Source organism: Equus przewalskii, chromosome 32 (genome assembly GCF_037783145.1).
Source record: "Equus przewalskii isolate Varuska chromosome 32, EquPr2, whole genome shotgun sequence".
Taxonomy (NCBI): Eukaryota; Metazoa; Chordata; class Mammalia; order Perissodactyla; family Equidae; genus Equus; species Equus przewalskii.
In genome coordinates this window covers 25,617,819-25,640,480 of record NC_091862.1, presented here as the reverse complement: position 1 = coordinate 25,640,480, position 22,662 = coordinate 25,617,819, and the positions used below count along the sequence as shown (strand labels likewise).

Sequence of the window (22,662 nt, the reverse complement as noted above, 5' to 3'; positions counted from 1 at the left end):
CAACCAACAAATTGAGCCTCCTTAGTCATTTAAGTGTCTATACGCTGAGCTTCAGTCCATCAACAGACAGTGAACACTTGCTGTCCATTGTTGCCCAGGAGGCCTGCAGGGACTCCTGAACAGGGCCCTGCAGGGACTCCTGAACAGGGCCACCAGTTCTGCCGCTGAGCAGGAGGCGCCGAGAGCCCTCTGTGCCCTCTGGTGGAGAGGAAGGCCCTGGAAATGGACTGCAGTGCCCTTGATGGGAGGGTCCCTTTTCGTCTTCATCGTCAGAGGCTTCTCTATTTCTTCCCATTTTCTGGTGCCCAGAGGAGTACCTGGTCTCTCCAAACACTTGCAATTTGGAGGTTTTGCGTTCCTGCCTTATTTCTGCAGGCCTCTTTTCTTCGTACTACACCTAGTCCCCTGGTTCTCGGCCCATTTACCCACGTGGACTCCAGCTCTGCAACAGACACTTCTGATTTCACCCTACAGTTTGTAGGCGGTATCTCTTTCTTGCTTCTTAGATCAAATCCTTTTGGGTTAGCAGTGCTGCCGGGCCATGGTCTGAACTAGCCCCACTGCCCGTTCCTTTTTCCTCACACGTCCCCTGCCCAGGACTGACTCGGGGCTGCCAGCTCTTACCTGGCCTCCCTTCCGTGGGCGGGTTTGCCGCAGCAGCCTGCTCACTTCCTTTACTCCTGCTTCTCCCAAGTGCCTCCCAGCACAGCGGGATTGACTGCCCACAGTCAGCACCTTCGTGTAAATAGTTTTATTTGACCCTTTGTTGACAGCTGATATGGAGAAATAAGGAAAACAGCGATAAGTGTTTTGGAAACTTTTAAGGTGAAGCATGGAGAAAGGGGAAAACTATTTTTGAAGAGGAGTGGAAAGACACAGGCAGGAGATATTGTGGAGATAAAAGCACAATTTTCTGCTGCAATGTCTTTATGCTTATTTGCACAGCCTGCCAGCTCTGATCACTCTCGCCTGCCTTGTCCCTGTGAACATCTACTTTTGTTCATTTCCTCATGCACCAAATTGTTCTGAATTGCCAACTCTGTGTCAGTCACATTCTAGGCACCAGGGATACAATGGCGAGTAAACTGAACTCTCATGAAGTCTAATGGGGAAGCTACAGGAATCAAATTATCACATGATAAATATGTATATGGGGTTGGGGAGATACATGTGGCAGAGAGGGGTTATAACAGGGGAATTTGACTAGGTTAGTGACATCTGGAAAAATACACTTGGAGAAGTGACCGGGTTGCCGAGATTTAGTGGAAATATAGGACGTAACTCAGTGACTATAGAAAGAACTAACTTTACTGGGAAAGAGTATGAACAAAAGCCTGTGGTGGAAAGGAGCATAGTGTGTTCAAAAAACTACAAGAAGGCCTGAGTGTCTGGGAGACAAAGAGAGATGGGAAATGTCATGGGCTGGGGCTGGAGAGCTGGGTAGAGGCTCTTATGAGCATCTTAAACATTTTGTTCTTGTCCTAAGAGCAACGGGAAGTTATCTATTGTTGTGTAACAATTTACCACGAACTCAGCATAATGAAAAATAATAATAAAAAAGAACTCATACAACTCAACAACATAGAAACAAACAACCCAATTGAAAAATGGGCAGAAGACCCAAAAAGACATTTTTCCAAAGAGGATATACCGATCGCCACAGGGACATGAAAAGATATTCAATATCATTAGCTATCAGGGAAATGCAAGTCAAAACTACAATGAGATATCACCTCACTCCCATCAGAATGGCTGTAATTAACAAGACAAGAAACAAGTGTTGGAGAGGACGTGGAGGGAAAGGAACCCTAGTACACTCCTGGTGGGAGTGCAAACTGGTGCAGCCACTATGAAAAACAACATGGAGATTGTTCAAAAAATTAAGAATAGAAATACCATATGATCCAGCTATTTCTCCTTGGGTATTTATTCAAAGGACACTAAAACACTAATTCGAGAAGATATTTGCACCCCTATGTTCATTGTAGCATTGTTCACAATAGCCAAGACTTGAAACAACCTAAGTGCCCATCAGTGGATGAATGTGGAAAGAAGATGTGGAAATATATACAATGGAACATTAGTCAACCATAAAAAAAGATAAAATCTTGCCATTTGCAACAACATGGATGGACCTTGAGGGCACTGAGCTAAGCAAAATAAGCCAGAGGGAAAAAGCCAAATACTGCATGATTTCACGCATATGTGAAAGTTAAAAGCAACAACAAACAAACAAACACATAGACACAGAAAATAGATTGGTGGTTACCAGAGTGGAAGGAGGGAGGGGGAGGCCAAAGTGGTAATAGGGCACATGTGTATGGTTACAGACGGCAATTAGACTTTGGGTGCTAAACGAGATATAAAAAATAATAAATAAAGAAACATTTAGTATCTCACAGTTTCTGTGGATCAGGAGTCCAGGAGCAGCTTAGCTGGGCAGTTCTGGCTTGGGTCTCTCATGAGGTTGCAGTCAAGATGTTGGCTAAAACTCTGCTGTCGTCTGAAGTCTTGACTGGAGCTGTGGTCTACTTCCAAAGTGGCTCACCTACATAGCTGGCAAATTGGTATGGTTGTTGGTGGGAGGTCTTAGCTCCTCTTCATGTCAACGTCTCTACAGGCCTGCTTGAGTATCCTCATGCACAGCAGCTGTCTTCCCCTAGAGCAAGTGATGAGACAGAAAGAGAGAGTGAGCTATCCTTTTTAAGACCTAGCCTCAGAAGTCACATACCGGTTCCATCACCTTCTATTTGTTAGGAGTCAGTCACTAGTTCTACGAACATTCAAAGGGAGGAGAATTAGGCTCCACTTTTTGAAAGAAGTAGTGTCAAAGAATTTGGAATATATTTTATAACCACCAAACCATTAAAGGGTGTTAAGCAGGAATGGTGATATGATCAGATACGCTTTTCAAAATTATTACTCTAAATAGGAGGCAAATTAAATAGAGTCAGTATTGGTTAATAGACATTAGAGTGATTCAGGTGTGGATTGCTGGTAGGGTGAAATAGGATGCTGGTGAAGATGAAGAGAAGAGAAGAAGATACATTTAAAAGGTGAAATGAGTCTTAGGGATCAAGTGGACTTGGCAGTTGAAGGAGAGGAAGAATTATAGATTCTTAGATTTCTGGTTTGTATAGATGAATATTGTGGCATTTAGTGACGTGGAGAATGCTAGGAGAATACCAATCAGTCTATCGGAGCTAATGGGGGTGATCATGAGTTTTATTTAAGACATGTTAAGCTTGAAGTGTCTTTGAAATATCCAAGCACAGTTACCACATAGTTCCTTGGTCATAAAACTCTGGAACTAAGATTAGAGTTCTGAGCTAGAGACATAAATTAATGAATTATTCATGCAAAGAAAGGAAGGAAATCTCAGGGTTTGATGAGAACTCCTAGAGAAAGAAAAAAATGATACACAGAGAAGAGGGTTTGGAAGACTAGATTTTTGTCCAGTAAGTGTTCGATCTCCTCTCTCTTTCTTTTCTCCTAGGGGAGCAGTACCCTCTCCCGTCCTGTGGTGCTGGCCTTGGCCGTGTAACACCAATGAGGTATCAGCAGGTGTGACAGGAGCAGGTGCTTGAAATGTGCAGTGGGGCTTCTCTTTCTGTGCTCTTTCCTTTTGCTTCAAAAAGAACACGCTTTAGATAGCCCCTGCTTCACGGAGGGAATAGCTGACCCGAACCCAACCCAAAGTTTGAGGCCAAACTCAACCAAGCCCAGCCTACATCAGCTTTGCCCAATTTACAGCTATATGAGAAAGAAAAAAATGCTTATTTTTGTAAGCCACTAAAATGTGAAGATTTTTACTTGTTTCTGTTATGCAGCATTATTTTGGTAATAGCTGACTGATACAAGGGCCTCGGATCTAGTAGCAAGGAATACTATTCTTTAAAGTCCTTGCTGGGCTACATATATTTGCGGTTCTTTTTTGCTGGGAAAGACTTGCTCTGAGCTAACATCTGTTGCCAATCTTCCTCTCTCTGTTTTTTCTCTCCCCAAAGCCCCAGTACACAGTTGTATGTTCTAGTTTAAGTCCTTCTAGTTCTTCTATGTGAGCAGCTGCCTTAGCATGGCTGCTGACAGACGAGTCGTGTGGTTCCACCCCAGGAACTGAACCCGGGCCACTGAAGCAGAGTGTGCCTAACTTTAACCACTAGGCCATCAGAGCTGGCTCTACATATATTTTAAGAGTGGTATTTATGTCTGATACATGGTTGTACTAGCAAAAGCTAGCATAAAGGCTTGGTCTACTATCTGGTGAATGCACGCATTGGATCACACTCTAATTAGGCATGGCTGTTTATCTGTCATGGATGTCCGTAAGTCACACACATATACTCTTATAGCAGCTGTTCCAAGCAGTGTTTCCTCAAATAGCAAGGTTCTGCCAAGCCCAGATACAGCGTCATCAAGATCGACAACCAGACCCTTTCGCTGAGTACCTTTTTATTGCATGTTGTAAAGAAATGCTTGAGAAAATTGATGCTCTATCCACATACTGTGTTAATATTTTAGAACATATTTTATTGCTGTTGTTAAAGCTGATTTCAAAAGAACAAATTTTAAAATTAAAAAAAAAAGTGATTAGTGGCAATAAACAGGCCTATAAATAGCCAATGGAACGAAGGCAATCAAAGTGGCTTTTTGGCCACTAACGTTTTCATAAAAGCTTTGATTAGTTACGAGGTGATTGTGAGAGATGATGAGTTACACGCAAAGAAAGAAAAACAGTTTTTCTAGTTTAACAGCTGTGGAATCTTTTGGTAATTGCTGGAATATTCCGTTTCAGTGAACTTAAAGCTTGCTTTTTTATGTCACAGTAGAATGCTTGATCTGAAATTTATATTTTAACTTTATCTTATCTATAACTTTCGTTTTCAGTGCAACTCTAAATTATAGTTGAGAAGGACATTACTTGGATTTATATGTTACCTCTGTTAAGAAGATAGGAAAACTCTATAGGAAAAGGGAAAAGCGGCTACATTTAAAATATTTGAATATCATGATTTGGTTATTAAAATGTGATTTGTCTCCCCCACAGGTACTCATCTTAGACGTCTATAAAGATCACGTGTCTGTGTGAACACAGGACAAGCACAGTTCTCCGGTGTTGATGGGGATATAAAATTTTACCTTGCCTTCTTTGACCACAGTGTGAAATTTCAAAGTATAAACATGATCGAAAAAAGAGTGTCTTCAAAAACAGAGAAACAACAGCATTTCATTTTCCCAGAACCTTTCCAGGCTCAGTCAGACGGCTGCCCAGCAGCCACTAGAAACAACACCCCATTCCCCACACCACCCCCGCCTGAAAGTAAGGGGCACCATCAACGCTGAGAAAGAAATTGCCACAGTAACAAAACTTATGGGAGTGGATAACTTCTCACAGAACTTGCCAATCAGCCACAGACGCAGATCTGCCTTCCTTCTCCCTCACTCCACCCTTAGCTCAGGAGAACAGCCTAAACCCTCAGGAGAAGCTGCCTTTCAGCCGAAGAAGAAGGCTCCACACGACACGGCCGTGTTGGAGTATTTTGCTTGTGCTTCCTTTCCGTCTTCTTTACTACGCAGATGTGTGTGTGTGTAAGTGTGTGTTGTGTTGCTTTGCTTTTTCTCTTCGCTCAGGGTTCAGAAGAGTTATGATTTCAACTGAAGACATCACACGAATGTGGCTAAAAAAGCAAACAATACAGAAATGTATGAAATAAAATCAAATGTCTCCGTCTCCACACCCTCACCGTTCCCCAATTCTCTCGGACTTCCTAAGAACAGAAATTCTGTGAGGAGAGGAGAGTGTGTGTACAGGGGGAGGTGGGGGGTCGGAGGGAGAGAAAGAGGCTTGATATTGTCTTATTTATAATTTAAAAAAATATATTGCACACATACACACTCCTCCCTTCATCTCCCCTCCACCCAAAAAAAGAAAAAATGGAACAAAACAAACAAGAAAACCAAACTTCTGCTGTTCGGAAGTCTAAGAGAATTGCTGGTTAAAGGTCTTTCAGATTAAGCTCGTTCCAAAGACATTTCCAGTGTAACCAAACAATGAGAAGCATTGGTGTCCAGCCAGCCGCAGCCCCTGCCGCCTCCGGTTTAGAGCAATTTCATGATGATTAACTCAAAGAGAAGACAGAGATGGGTTCACGGAATAAGAAAACAAACAACTCAAAATTCCCCTCTATTTATTTATATTTAAACTATCTTATTTTTATCCATTATTTTAGATAATAAATTTATGTGCTTTTAGGATGATTTTCTTTGGTAGGGAAAAATCTCTTAGGCCTTGCATTTTCTCCTTAATTATAAAGGGTTGTGGAATGTTTTCTGAGAACAGAAATCTTTCCTCAAGGAATTATTTTTCCTAGAATGTTAGGAGGGTCTCTAGGTAAGCAATGATGTCAGTGCAAATGTTTTACTTCTCTCCTCTTCCGTCCAAGTTGGCTTAATATGTTTTAGTTCTATTACGTGACTATTTTTAGAACAGATTGGAAAATTTGCTCACCAAGAGAACAATGATTAACTAAATCTGTAAAGTGCCATTTCACTATCAATAAAAAGAAAATCTAAACCCACGACTAATGGCCCCGAGTTTCCTGCTTGCGTAGAGGAGTCTCTTTAGACCAAAGTGTTATTTTTGAAATCTTTAGGTTTTTTTCTTCCTTTCCCCACGTCATTCTACCTTTTAAAAAACTTATCCACTCTATTAATAATAAAGAAATATACTCCCAATCTTCACCCTCTTTTTAGCTACACACTTGAGTCTCATGGTCAGGTTTTCCTCCGAGCACCTCTTCCAGATTTGCCGTGAGACAGTGTAGAGCATTGGTTAGGAGTGTGGGCTCTGGAAACAGCCTGTCCTGACTCCAGACCTGACGAGCTATCTGGCTTAGATTAATTTTCCTAATCTCTCTATTCCTCAGTTTTCTTAACTGTAAAATGGGGGGTAAAATTTACATTATAATGTAAATTTGGTAAGGTTGTTATAAAGATTGAAGGAGAAAATATAAGTGAAGCCCTTAATATACTTCTATCCCACAATAAGCTTCAGTGGAGGGGAGTTTAAAAAATAAGATATACAGAACAAAAACATGTTAACTTTCAAAAAATCCCGAAAGTAATAAAAAAAAGAAAAGAAAAAGAAAAAAATGCCAAACTATGACATTGGATAAATAAAGCTTAAATTATTTCTCCAGATTGTTCTATGTCTCAAATTCTATGCTATTGAGTATGAAAGTGTGTATTAGCAAAGTCTGGTCTATCTACGCCAGCTAGGGAGTAACTGACGAGCTTGGGATGCCCATGGCATATGCTGGTCTATGAATGTGGAGGAAAGGTCAAGAGAAGTTATGTAGATCATAGAGAGATTAGACCAAATGGCCCAGGGAAAAATACGTACACACTACTGTATTACCGATTGGAGGACATCGAGAAAATGATGAGTGTTTCCACATTAGAGCTTACACATTGCTGCATTTAGAGATAGCATTCATGGCCGAAGAGACTACTGACTACTTACCCTACGATCCAAAAAAGTGGACAACTTCAATGACCAAGTGTATCTATCAAAGGTATAGAGTATGTCCATATCAGTTCCTTTTCATATGCATTTTGTCTAGAATTAGGACATTCATTCATTCCATATAGAGTCAATGTATATCTCTTTATTTACTGTGGGTCAAGCTTAGTAGCCCTACTTTCAAGCCATTGAAGTAAACTGATAATTCTCATAGAGTATTTTGGGGTAATATGGGAGCCCCTAGGGGACAGTTGCCACTCTTGGTGAGGTGGTGGTGGTGGCTGGCATCACAGCTAGGAAATCACATCTGAGCTAATTCTAGAAAGAAGGGTAAGTATCAACAGAGTTAAAGGGGAGAGGAGAGAGGTAGTAGAGAGAACGAGATGTGCAAAGATACAGAAGTGATAGATTGGTTGGCAGCTGGGGATGGATCCAAGGTCAAAGGAGAGTTTTTAGTGAATGTGAGGAATGTGGGAATGTTTGCAGGTTGAAGGAGGAAAATCGGAGAGAAAGGTTACAGGTGTAAGAGAAGAGGTACAAGTTCTCAGAGGAGGTGGTGCTGGACTTTAATTGAAGGTAGAACACCCCACATTCTGAGGCTAGAGAAGAGGTCATCTTGTGGGGACAAACTCTGATAAATATGATTGATTTCACTTTGATTAGAAAATGGATTTTCCTTCGAATATAAGGGTAAAAAACTATTTGTTTACTTAGAATTTTCCTGAATGCAAAAGAAGTAGAGAAGAAACAAAACATGGAAATGAATTTTATAGTTAAACCTCTGTTAATTCTCTATTTGGAAGATATTAACCAGGTTAGTTTTCCTTTTTCATCTGTCTTGCAGAAAAATTTGTTTGTGTCGGTGTCAGTTGCTGGAAACCATTTTACATTTTTTATAAAATTCTAAGTAGTTTAAAAACTTGTGTATACACAAGGTAGAGACATTCTTCATATTATCAAATATTTGATTTCCTGTGAGGTTAACGTTTTTCATATTTTTATTTTCCACTTTTATGGATTGTCAGTTTTGTCATCTGAAAGAAGGCTTTTTATGAAACACCTTCAAGCTAAAAAAAATATATCAAGGATCAAGAGAATTCAAGATGCTATGACCTGGGGCAGATGAATTGGAGAAGCAGGAAAAAAATAACCAAGACAGAAAAATACACATAGAAACCTATATTCTCATATATAAAAGAGTCTTCAATGGTTCCTGGTCTAATCCATACCCAATGAATTAATCCGATGTGCAACTTCCCTGTGGAGCACTCGTTTAGCATTGGTTTGATTACTTCTAGAGATAGGAATCTCACTGCCCATTCCATTTTGGGTAAACTCTGATCCCCCAAAATATCGTTGTGTGAAAGGGGCAAAATTATTAATGTACAATATGAATAGCTAGTACTTATAGAGAACTTTCTATGTTCCAGGTATAGCTCTAAGTATCTTACGTATATTAAATCATTTAATGTTCGAAGAGTCATCTTAGGAAGTTATTATTTTCCTCATTTTATAGATGAGCCGAATGAAGCTCAGAGAGGCTAGATAAATTTATCACTGTCTCACGGCTAGTAAGTAATAGAGCAAGACATAGCACTCCAAAATCCTAGCTCAGGAGCCCATGCTTTCAACCACATCAGTGTTCTTCCTTTCACTGCATGAATGTTTCAAGACTTTCCTCACCTTTCGATCCATCAAGAAGAATCGAGTGTTACCCACTCCGTTTTTTCCCTTCTTTGACTTCCATGGACAGATCCGCTCTCGACACATTATTTGTTTAGACTTTTCTGATGCAGAATCAGGAAGAATTAGGAAAAGACTAAAAAGCAGATGGGCCGGGGGAAGACATTTCTGGGAAATGTGGCATGGTGCCAACATAGTATGAGAAAAATGTTGGAAAAAGGAAATTTTAAGAAGCATCACTAGAGATTATCAAGTTCATGGCATGCAAGAAATGCAAGGGACGAGACTCCATTATCCTTATGCTACTTTTGTTGTTGTGTCTTGATTACCACACCATTCTAACACTGGACTACATGGAGAACGGATTTAGCAGGGTTACATATACTTGTGTATAACCCAAATCTTTCTTCCTGTTAAGTTCTCTAGAGCCATCTGGCCTAGAGATAGCCTTCTAAGTATTTAAAGATGCTAATGCTATTCTTATTTTCTCTCTCTCTCTTTTCTTCTTCTTATTTTTTTTGGTGAGGAAGATTGTTGCTGAGCTAATATCTGTGCCAATCTTCCTCTATTTTTTAATGTAGCATGCTGCCACTGTGTGGCTTGATGAGTGGTGCTAGGTCTGTGCCCAGGATCCAAACCTGCAAAGCCAAAGCGGAGCGTGCGAACTTGACCACTACACCACTGGGCAGGCCCCAACTTTTCTCTTTTTAATTAAACATTTCTAACTCTATCAGTTATTTCTTTTTTCCTTTTAAAGAACAGTTTATTGAGGTATAATTGACACACAATACACCAAACATATTTAAAGTGTACAATTGGATTAGTTTTGATGCATGTATATCACCACAAACCATCAGCACAGTCGAGGTAGTGGACATATCCATCACCCTCAAGAGTTTCCTCGTGACTCTTGTTGATACCTTCCCCCTTCCTTCTACTCTCTCCCTGATTTGCTTTCTATCACTAGAGATTACTTTGTATTTTCTAGAGTTTCATATAAGTAGAATCATACAGTATATACTATTTTTTTGGGGGGGGGGGGCGCAGTTCTGGCTTCTTTCACTCAGAATAATTATTTTGAGATCTATTCATGTTGTTGGGTATATCAGTAGTTTATTCACTTGTACTGTTGAACAATGTTCATTGTATGGAAATACCTCAGTATGTTTATTCATTCATCTGTTGATGACATGTTGGATTTTGTCAGTTTTGGGATATTGCAAATAAAGCTGTTATGAACATTCATGTACAGGTCTTTATTTAGACATAAGAGTTAATTTTTCTTGGGTAAATAACTAGCATTGGAATGTTTGGGTCATATGGTAGATATGCGTTTAACTTAAAAAAACAAACTGCCAAACTGCCAAACTACTTTCCAAAGTGGGGGCACCTTTCACAGTCCGAGCCGCAGTGGATGAAAGCTTCACTTCCTCTGCATCCTCGCGGGCGCTGGAGTGGATCAGTCTTTGCTCATTGTAATCGATATTTAGTGGCATTTCACTGTGGTTTTAACTTACATTTCTCTGATGACTAATAGGGTTGAGCATCTTTCATGTGCTTATTTGCCATTTTGTACACTTCCTTTGGTGAACATCTGTTCCAATCTTTTTAAATGGGGTTGTTTGTTTTCAGAGTTCTTTTTCTCCTCTGGACACAATTCCATTATCAGACTTAGGATTTGAAAATATTTTCTCTCAGTCTGTGGCCTGTCTTTTCATCCTTGTAACAGTGTCTTTTGAAAGTAATTTTTAATTTTAATGAAATTCAATTTATCATTTTTTTCATGGATCATGTTTTGGTATTGTATCTATGAAATCTTTGCTTAATCTAAGCTCACGAAGAAATTTTGCTATAATTTCTTTAAAAGGTTTTACACTTTTAGATGTTGCATTTATATCTATAATCGATTTTGAATTAGCTTTTGTATATTCCTTTAGGTAAGACAAAAGTTCATGTATTTTGTGTATAGATATTCAATTATTCCAGCACAATTTGTTGAAAGAATATCTCCTTTTGCTACTAAATTGCCCTTGCAACTTGATTAAAAATCAGTTATTTGTGTACGGATAGCTCTATTTCTTAACTCTCTATCTCACTGATTTGCTTGTCTATCTTTACACGGCTATCTCATTATCTTGATTACTGTAGTTTTATAAGTCTTGAAATCAGGTAGAATTAGTCCTCCAACTTTACTCTGCATTTTTCGAGTTGTCTTGGCTATTTTGGGTCCTTTACCTTTTCATATGGATTTTGGAATTAGCTTGTCAAAATCTACAAAAACAGCCTGCTGGGATTTTGGTTGGGATTGCATTGCGTTTGTACGTGAACGTGGAGAGAATTGATGCTCTAGTGAGGATTGGCATTATTCCATTTACCTACATCTTCTTCAATTTTCCATTATCGATGTTTCGTTTTGATAGCCACATATCAATCTTGCACATCTATTGAGATTTATTCCTAAGAAATTTGTATTTTTAAATTATTTTAAAAGGAATTTTTAAAATTTTAATTTGCTGTTGTTCTTTGCCAGTATGTAGAGACATAATTGATTTTCCATTTCGTGTTTTGCAAACTTGGTAAGCTGACTGCTAGGTCTAGCAGCTTTTTTGTAGGTTCCATGGGGTTTATTACAGTTGCATTTGACAATAAAGAGACGACTTACTTCTTCCTCTACTCTGGTCTCTTTTCTTCCTTTTTCAGTCCTAACTGCACTAGTTAGAACCTTCAGTACGATGTAAAGTAGATATGACAAGTTCAGACATCCTCGTATTTTTCCTGACCTTAAGAGGAAAATATTCAGTCTTTCATTGTTAAGTCAGATGTTAGCTGTAGATTTGCATAGATGCCTTTTATCAAGTTGAGAAAGTTCTCTTCTATTTACAGTTTGCTGAGAGTTTTTATCAAAAATGTATGTTGGATTTTGTCAAAAATTTTTTTTGTTTCCATTGAGATGATCATATGGCTTTTCTTTTCCAGTGCGTTAAAACAATAAAGTTGATAATTTTCAAATGTTAAACCAAAATTGCTCATCAACATTGCTTTTGTGGGGTAAACTCTACTCTTTCATGATGTATTAAACTTTTTATATATTGTTAGACTTGATTTGCTAAAATTTTTTAAAAGAATATTTGAATTTTTGTTCATGAGGGATATTGGTAAGGAGTTTTCTGGTCTTAACGTCTTTGTTTTGGTTTCAGGCTAATGCTAGCTTCACAGATTGAGGTCAGAAGAATCCCTCCGCTTCAGTTTTCTGGATGAGTTTGTATAGAATTGTTGTTATTTTTTCCTTAAATTTAGGGAGAATTCTTTAGTGAAGCCATGTGGGCGTGGAATTTTCTTTGTGAGAAGATTTTTAATTACAAATTCATTTTCTTTAATAAATATAGCATTATTCAGATTACCTACTCTTCAGGGAGCTTTAGTTATTTATGTCTTTTAAGAAATTTGTCAGTTTCATCTGTTGTTGAATTTATTAGCACAAAGTTCATAATATTTTATTTTCCCTTTTTGTCTGTAGACTCTGGAGTGATGTAACTTCTATCACTTCTTATTTTACAGTTTGTCTTTTCTCATTTTTCTTATCAATCTGGCTAATAGTCACTCTTATAGATATTCTCCAAGAACTGTATTTTTTCTCTGTTCCTTTTACATTTTCTAAATTTCACTGAATTCTTTGTGATCTTTATTATTTATTTCCTTCTGTCTACTTTGGGTTTAATTTACTCTTCTGTTTCTAGTTTGGAGGTTAGCAGACTTTTTATGCAAAGAACCAAATGGCAATATAATAGGTTTTATGAGCCATGCAGTCTCTGTGCAACTACTCAACTCTGCCCTTGTAGCATGTATGATGCCATAGAATGTAAAGGAAGGAGCCTGGCTGTGTTCCAATAAATCTTTATTCTGCAAAAACAGGCAGTAGTCTTGATTTGGCCCAAGGGTCATACTTTGCCAAGACTGGTTTGATTTCATATAGTTGAAGCTGAGATAATTGATTTGAAACGTTATTTTCTAGTATAGACCTTTAGTACTATAAATTTCCCCATAAGAACTGATTTAGTGGCATCTTATACATTTTGGTATGTTGTATTTTTCTTTTCATTCAGTTTAAAATACTTTCTAATTTGCCTTCTCTGATCTTTGGGTTTTGTAGAAGTTTGTTATTTAGTTTCCAGAGATCTCTCTTATTGATTTCTAATTTAATTCCTCTGTGGTCAGAAAACACTTTGTATAACCTAAATCCTTTTAAATTTATTGACTTGTTTTATGGCCTAGAATATGGTCTATTTTGATAAATGTTCTCTGTGCACTTAAAAGGAACATGTACTCTGGGGCTGGCCCCTTGGCTTGGTGGTTAAGTTTGGCGCACTCCACATTGGCAGCCTGGGTTCGTGTGCTTGGATCCTAGGTGCCAGCCTAAACTGCTCATCAAGCCATGCTGTGATGGTAACCCGCATGCAAAATAGAGGAATATTGGTACAGATGTTAGCTCAGGGTGAATCTTCCTCAAGGAAAAAGAGGGAAATTGGCAACAGATGTTAGCTCAGGGCCAGTCTTCCTCAACAACAACAGAAAGAATGTGTATTCTACTGTTGTTAAGAGGTATGTTCTATAGACTTCAACTAGGTCAGTTGATTGATAGTATTGTTCAAGTATTCTGTGTCCTAGATAATTTTCTGTCTACTTGTTCTGTCAAATATCGAGAGAGGTCAACTATAATTGCAGATTTGCCTGTTTCTCCCTGCCGTTCTATTAGATTTGGCTTCATATATTTTGAAGCTCTGTTAATAAATGTATAAACATTTAGCATTCTTATATCCCCTGGGTGAATTTACCCTAACCGTTATGAAACGATCATTTTTATCTCTAGATATGTTCTTTGATTTGATATCTATTTTGTCTGATGTTAATATAGCCACTTCAGTTTTCATTTGGATTAGTGTTACCATGTATGCCTTTTCCCATTCTTTTATTTATAACCTATTTGTATCTTTATATTTAAAGAGCGTTTCTTGTAGGTAGCACGTGACTAACTTTTTTTGGGTACAATCTCACAATCTGCCTTTTAATTGGGATGTTTAGGTCATTTACATTTAATATAATTATTGATATGATTGGGTTTAAGACTACCTTGTTATTTGTTTTTTATATTGTCATCTGCTATTTGTTTCCCTTTTTTGCCTTCTTTTGTATTAATTATTTCTTTATGATTCACTTTATCTTACCTGTTGGCTTATTAGTATAACTGTTTGTTTTATTATTTTAGTTGTTGTGTAATAGTATATAGTATACAATTTAACTTACTGCAAACTACCTTTAAGAGATTTTATTTGATTTTATAAATAGAATAAGGACCTTAAGATAGTATACTTTTATTTTATCTTAAAGATTGGCACCTAAGCTAACTGTTGCCAATCTTTTTTTTTTTCCTGCTTTTTCTACCCCAACCCCCCCAGTACATAGCTGTGTATTTTAGTTGTGGATCCTTCTAGTTGTGGCATGTGGGATGCTGCCTCAGCATGGACTGATGAGTGGTGTCATGTCTGCACCCAGGATCTGAATCAGTGAAGCCCTGGGCTGCTGAGGCAGAGCACACAAACCCAACCACTTGGCCATGGAGCCGGCCCTGAGAGAGTATACTTCGACTTCTCTCCTCCTGACCTTTGTGCTATTGTTATTATACTTTTGATTCTTATGTGTGTTTTTAACCTCATAGTACATGGTTATTATTTTTGTTTAAACAGTAAATTGTCTTATAAAGAAATTTAAATAAGAAAAAAAAATCATGTATATTTATCCATGGAGCTGCTGCTTCCATTGTTTTTCATTCCTTTGTGTAGATGTGTATTTCCATTTAGTATCATTTTCCTTCTGCCTAAAGGAGTTCCTTTAGCATTTTTTTGTAATGTGGGTCTGCTGGTAGTGATTTCTTTCAATTTTTGTATGTCTGAACAAGTCTTTTTATCACTATTGTTTTTTAATTTTTTTTTTGCTAGGTGTAGAATTCAAGGTTAATAGTTTTTTCTTTCATTAATTTAAAGATGTTGCTCTACTATTTTCTTGCTTGCATTTTTCTCTGATAAGAAATCTTTCATCATTATCTATATTTTGGATATATGTAGCACGTCTGTTTTTTTTTCCCTAGCTGCATTTAAGATTTTCCCTTTATCACTGGTTTTGAATAACTTGATTATTATGTGCCTTGGTGTAATTTTCTTCATGTTTCTTTTGCTTGGAGTTTGTTGAGCTTCTTGGATCTGTGGGTTTACTGCTTTTATCAAGTTTGAAATGTTTTGCCTTTATTTCTTCAAATGTTCTTTCTTCTTCTTCCTTTGCAGGCTTCAGGTACATGTAAATGGGTCCCTTGTAATTGTCGTGCAGTTCACTGATAGTCTTTTTCTTTTTCAAAATTTTTTTTTCTCTGTGCATCATTTTAGGAAGTTTCTATTGTTATTTCTACAAGTTTACCAATCTCATACAGTGTATTTTTATCTAAGACATTATAGTTCTTATCTCTTAAAGTTTTATTATACTGCTACATAATTTGTTAACATATTGAATGCATTTATAATGACTGATAAAATGTCCATATCTGCTAATTCTAACATCTGCATCAGTTCTGAGTCTGTTTCAATGGACTTTTCCCCTTGTCTTGTCATATTTTCCTTCTTTGCATGTCTGTTAATCTTTGATTGAATGCCAGACATTGTGAATTTTACCCTCCTGGGTGCTGGGTATTTTTGCATTCCTAAAAATATTCTTTTTTTTTTTTCTGAGGAAGATTAGCCCTGAGCTAACTACTGCCAGTCCTCCTCTTTTTGCTGAGGAAGCCTGGCCCTGAGCTAACATCCATGCCCATCTTCCTCTACTTTATATGTGGGACGCCTACCACAGCATGGTGTGCCAAACAGTGCCATGTCTGCACCTGGGATCCAAACTGGCGAACGCAGGGCCACCGAGAAGCAGAACGTGTGCACTCAACCACTGTGCCACCGGGCTGGCCCCACTAAAAATATTCTTGAGCTTTCTTCTGGGATGCTGCTAAGTAATGTGAAAACAGCATCTTTTTAGTCTCTCTTTTAAGATTCTGTTAGTCAGAGCTAGAATAGCATTTACTCTGGGGTTAATTACTCCCTATTGTTAAGTCAAGGCTCTCTGATTTTATCCTTGCCGCAAGAATTAGATTTTCTAGTCTGGTTTGTGGGAAAAGGCACTATTCCTAGCCCAGTATGAGCCCTGGGAACTGCTTGCTTTAATCCTTTCAGATGGTTCTTCCTCCAACATCAAGTATTTTCTTCACTTACACTGTGGTCAGTACTCTGCTGAGTACTTGAGGGAGATCCTCTGAAGGTCTCTGGAGTTTCTCTCTGTGTATCACTTTCCTCTCTAGTACTGTGCTCCGTGAACTCTAGCTACCTTGACCTCCATGGATTCTCAGCTCTGTATCCTCATACATACTCAAGGAGTCTACCAAGTTACATCTGACTTTCCTTGCCCTGTGCCACTACCTGATATCTCCCTCAAGACAGTAACCTAAAATAATCATGGAATTCACCTTATTATTATTATTATTATTTTTACTATCTCTCATGAATCACTATCCTTTGTTGCCTGAGGTCCAGTGTCTTGAAAACTGTTGTGTCATATATTTTATCCAGTTTTTTGTTTTTTGTTTTCAGTCAGGATGGTAAATCTGCTCCTTGTTACTCCATCTTGTTCAGAACAGTTTATCTTATTTCTTACTCATCACTCTCTGCTATAGAAATTTTTTAGCGAGTGTTTTTGTCTTTTCAATTATATTGTCTATACCAGAAGACAATGTTCCAGGTCAATTCTGAAAAATGCAGAGGAAAGTAGAACTTTCCCTCTTATAATCTATTCTTGATATTCCCATGAGTGCACACGAGAATACACTCCTCGCCATAAGTCTCGTTATACTGTGGGCTGTCGATGTGCATGCAAAGAAGTAAAATATCCAAATATTCCTTACTTATGTAGCTGTCAGCTCTGCTCCCTATCTCGTGTTTGTGCTTCCTATCTTATTTACAGTTCTATTTCTAGTTGCCAGATTTTAATTTATTTTTTACATTGAATTTCACTTGGTTAGATTTCAGCCAGGACTCACTCATTTGCAGCAGAACAGATTTTAGGAGGTACCTAGAATCAAGGGATGGAAGAAGGTGTAGAGAGAAAATCATATTTTTAGGAACAGGCCTTATGAAAGATCAATCAAGCTGATGATATAGAGGGAACATATGATGGTTATAATTGGGAAAAAGAAAAAAAAAAGAAAAAGAAAAGTGAAACAAAAGCCTTCAACTGGTAGAGACTTAGCTGATGTGGGCATTCAAATAGCTAAAGGAATACCTCACTTTTGGTATGGTTTGTGGAACTGGGATGTACTAGTCTGCAGGGTTTGAAATTAAGAGTCCTTGGGCTAAAAGTGAAGTGATGAAAAAGAATTGCTAGAAAGAACCACTGATGTTTTGAATCTGTGCCAGGAAGACTGCATAAATGTGAAGACTGGAGTTGAGTTTTTTCCCATTTTATCTGTGATGATTATCTCAGTGTTATTCAACTGAACTAAAATTTATTTGTATATTTGAAGTTACTGTTTATGATGGTTGGCAGAGGACAAAATTAGAGAAATGTGTTACATTGGTAAAGAGGGATGGAGAAAGGATAGTATCCAGGTCTACGGTCTTAATGAGAGCAGTGTCATTCTTTCCATTAATCTGCTCAATATTAATGCAAAGTTGATCCATGAGCAAGGAGTTTAAAGTTGGGACTCACCTAAGTGGCAGATGAGGGTCTTTATTAAGGTTGTTTGGTGATTTGGAGGCAAGCCTTTTACCCCTTTGGGAGAGGGAGGTCACTTTTGATTGTAGCTCCGTCTGAGAAAGCCAGGATGAGGCAGTGAAGGTGGATGAAGTGCTCCAGGTTCCAGCAGAGACCAGAGTACTGTTTTAAGAAAAAAAGGATTTCTTTCTGTCCTCAGATGTTGTCTCATTCCTTTTCATTTTTTTTGGCTTTTTAATTACTTCTTGTAATTTTTATGTCTTCATTTCTGTGCCCAATATTTTTAATACTTTATGTCTCTTTATTTTCCCTTTGTCTTTTCTTTTTCATTTTTTAAAAAAATGTTCCATTACCTGTGGTGTCCATCTCCTTCTAATAACATTCTACTTGCCACCCTTGCAGGCAATGTCTTTATTGGAGCAAAGAGGATTTTTGGACAGGCAGAAGGAGAAGAGGAAATAGGCCATGAAAATATCTGCTTTTTCTGCAGCAACCAACATGTACCACATGAAATGGGGAGACATCTCAGTGGTGGTTGGTTAGGCCTCATCATGATGGGGTTGTTGAAAAGAATAGTAAACAGGAGGTGGAAGAAAAAAAGCTGTGCCTGCTGCAGAGTAGTTTCCCTTTCTTACTCATGCAGCAGAAATATGAGACCACAATTGATAATTCGGTGACCTTATATTTTGAGTCATGGTCTCCCTCATCTTTGGGAAATTTCCTTCCCACATGCCCACAGCAAATTTCTCCCACCCTTCTCTGTAGGCAAAGGCAGATGCAAGTGGCAAAAACATGATATCCTCAACCAAAACAGAATTTTAATTTAACAAACATCTATTGAGCACTTGCTACACACAAGACAGCGTAAGAAATGGTTGAATTGAAAGTTGCACAAGCCGTGGTCTTTAATTTTCAGGAGCTACAATCCAGATAAGCACAAAAAAGCCATAGTGAAGATGGCAAAAAGATAAAAAGATAAAAAAGATAAAAATAAAAATAAAGATCATGAGAGGAATAAAGTACAGTGGGAACTAGAGAGTTGAGAGGCCATTTCTTGCTATGCGATGCAGGGAGGCTTCACGGAGGACCTGAAATTTCATCTGGATTCTAAATAGTGACAAAGATTGAGGAGGAGAATGTTATGTAAAAGCATAGCGATAGGAAAATGCAGAAGACATTTGCAAAACAACTGGTGGGAAGATGATGGAATTGAAAGAAAATTTCAGGTGAGAGTATGAAACATGGTGGGATCCACATGAAGCAGGCTGGACTTTGTTCTGTAGGCAAAAGGCAACCAATGGACTTTAATAGTCATGATGGTGCGACATAATTTTGCATATGGATAGCTACATTGGTGGCTGAGTAATGATGGACTAGGGAAAGTAGAGGCAGGGAGACCAATCAGGAAAGAGGAAAAGGAATGACAGCCAATTCTGAGCAAGAGGGAAGCTAGATGAGCTGACTTAGAGTCCTGGACTTACAAGCCATGACTGGGGCAAGTTTCCTACTTTCTCTACGCTTCAGTTTCCTCCTCGGTAAATCAAGGATTAGAATAGTAGTTGTTTCATAGAGTTGTAAAGATTAAATGAATTAATATGTGTAAAGCCCTCGGATCTGTGTCTGGCAAATAGTACACAGAGAATAGTGTTATGTATTACTACTAGAGCATTGGTAAGAAGAGACGATAAGGAGTGGATTTGAAAATTATTGTACTATATAATTATGTCATTATTTATATTGGAGTTATTTTCAGCTATTTGCCTATTAGACATAATTCTGTCATTTAGTAAGCAAAGCAAGAATTCAAGTTGTTACTATAGCACTTATTACATCTTATTTATTTCTTGTGACTAATTTCTTCTACAATATGTCTCAGACTTTGAAATAACATATGAGTTGCCCCTAACATACGGGAGTTTTAAAAAGGAGCTTGAAAATACAGTAGGGCCATTTGAGCTATGTGGTCCGAGTTATTGTAACTGATGTTTCATCATCTCTATCTATCTATCTATCATCTATCTTAAATATATTTATTTATTTGTGCTTTCTTACATTGCATCTAACCTATGAGAAGTTAAAGATCCTGAGATCTTTTGCAGATAGAATCATGTAAAGTTCATAACCTTTTTGAGGCAAAGAAAGCTACATTGACTACAGTTTAGAGTGATGGTCACACCAATCCCTGCCTTGCTTTTCTTTCTTCCCTGCTGCTCGACCTCCACCCCTTAAATCATTGCTACAGAGCTGGGGGAGCGCCTCTCCTGGAGGTGTCAGCAAGAAGCAGTGAGAGGGGCTGGAGCAGGCCATCTCTAGCTGCCCTGCAGGCTGCTTTACGTTTCCCCCCACCCTCACCCCCACCCCCACCCCAGGACTTTGGGAAGAAGACAAAGAGAAAAGAGGCTGGCGAGAGAAACAGAGGCAGCTCTCTCTGTTCAGGACTAGGAAAGAGGAAAATAGGGGAGATGAGCAATTCTCCCTACTGCTTCCTGTGCAATCTGAAGTGGGCTTATCTACAGTCTAGACCACACTGAAAATGTGAAGGTCACGATAGCAGAGACATTTGCAGTCAACGTCTAACTGTAAAATGCTTATCTTGATCAACTTTGGGCTTTAATAATAATCCAGGACTTGAGAAAGGAACCATAAGTAACTGTCAGTGGGATGGCAGCCTAGCCAAAGCATCTCTAAGGGAAGAACAGGAACGTGGGGTTCTCTTGTGGCTCCTGTCTCCTCAGCTCTTTCTCTGGGCACCTTTGGCCTTCCTGTTTCAGGGGCCCTACTCAGCATGGACACCTGCTGTCTCCTTTCCCGCCTCTGACAGATGGTGAGAAGGAAACAGCAGAGACCTGGCTGAGAGCTCATCCTGAACACGTTCTTGACTCAAGTGAGTCAAGGGCAGAGGCAAAGTAATTATGGGATTTCAGCCGTGCCTCTGATGCTGCCTTCTCCACTCTGCTGAGGGGGGATGGTCCAGCATTGGAAAGAGATTAACTCACAGGTGGCCTTTAAAAGTAAATGTAGAAGAATATTTACTGGCAGGAAAATTTGTTCATGAAATGCTGTTAAGTGCAAAAGCAGGTAGCAAACATTGTGTACAGTATGAGCTCTACTTGTGAGCCAAACCAAATTAACCATACACATCACACGCGTGCATCAGAAGGCTTAACCACGTTTAACCATAGCCACCTCTGGTGGGGAGGAAATATGGGTTTAGCTATATATGTATAAATGTGTGTGTGTCTGTGTGTATTTACCTTTTTCTTTCCTATCAATGAGTCATTTTTCGTTTTCAAAATAAGAAAGACAGTAGCCCCAGATTCTGCAGCAGCTAAGTGGTGAAGCCTCCACAGATATCCCTTAGAAGCTGGCTCATATAAATGTGACGCTGTCTGGGAAATAATGTACTCCTCATTTCCCTTTGCTTTCTGTTTGTAGTCTCTTCATTTTTTGCACAGAAAGCACAGAGTACCAACCCTCTCCTTCTCTGACAAGGATCTTGGAGTGTAGGTGACTGAACAATCCAGAAAAGGAGAGGTTGAGGAGACCCCCTCCCATACTTCCATGCACCAATCAGTTTCCTGCAGAAACCACCCCCAGCTTCCAGCCAACATCCCCTTAGCAGGAAGAGACAAATGGCTGAAACCTTACCACTTGGAGAAGTATCCTATTCCCTGCCAAGGGGCCCATAATTTCCTCGGACGGGCCGAGGGGGTGGAGGGGTGCATGCTGGAAGGATCTGTCCTTCTTGTGTGTCATGTACTGTCCCAACCACTTTCAAGCAATAATGTCAGAGTCCGGTCAGCTTCCAGGCTTTTCCCTTCCTTGGCTTTCTGTGACCAAGGGCCTGTGTACCTTCTGTGATAACTTTTTCTTTGCAAGGCTGATGTTTACACTGACGAAAAAGTTAACAGTTACACTTACACAAGAGAAGGTGAGGAAACTTGGGGCTGGTTCCCGTGTTTGCTCATCAACTGACATTATTTGAGCTCCTTCTGAAGAAGGAAAGGAGCAGGAGGCTGCAGCATGATTTAAACAACAGTGATGAGGCGCTGGTGGAAGTCAGAAAATGCTAAGTGGGGTGGAGTGAAGTGTGGGAAACTCTCTTTAGAAGTTCACTGATTATCCATTGGTAAAATGATAGAAGCCTATTTTTCCCCCTGGCAAGGCCCCCTTTATTCACAATCTGGATGTGAAAAGTCAGAAATCCTGCTTACCTGCCCTTTACACTGTGCTAATTGTGTGAGGTGCCGTCCTTGGAGTGTGGCCACCGGTCTCCTCTCAGTGGGCCTTGTTGTGGAGCAAGTGCCCAGTCCCATTCTGTGTCCTTTAAGGAGGTTGCGGGGAGCACACAGTGAATTCTTTCATCCTCACTGTTGAGGAGGTATAGGCTCTTGTCTTTCGGTATCCTCTTCCTCAAGTCCTGCACCAGCAGGGTTCCTCCCCCGCCCAGTATCCCTAGGAGGTGCATTTCCATGTCAAAGCGCTCTCTGGAGAGAAGGCCTCTTTTTCCTCCACTCCCTGCTTTGTTGGAGTCCTGACTCACTTTAACTCACTCCTTCCCAGCCCTGTTCCAAGTTAGCAGTAGCAGGGAGCAGAACTTATTTAGAAACCAACACCACAGGAAAAACCAGCTTCTTTCTGTGAAGGATAAGAGAAGAGTA

The 22,662-nt window shown here is 39.1% G+C and overlaps 1 long non-coding RNA gene across 1 annotated transcript; it reads right to left on the bottom strand.

Moving 5' to 3' along the window:
• Positions 1-2,177: 2,177 nt before the first annotated feature.
• LOC139080802 (uncharacterized) lies at positions 2,178-22,529 on the bottom strand. The gene is made up of 3 exons (XR_011535598.1): positions 22,216-22,529; positions 17,996-18,163; positions 2,178-2,659 (listed from the first exon to the last, which is right to left on the bottom strand). It is a non-coding gene; the product is annotated as an uncharacterized lncRNA (long non-coding RNA).
• Between the last annotated feature and the right edge of the window lie 133 nt (positions 22,530-22,662).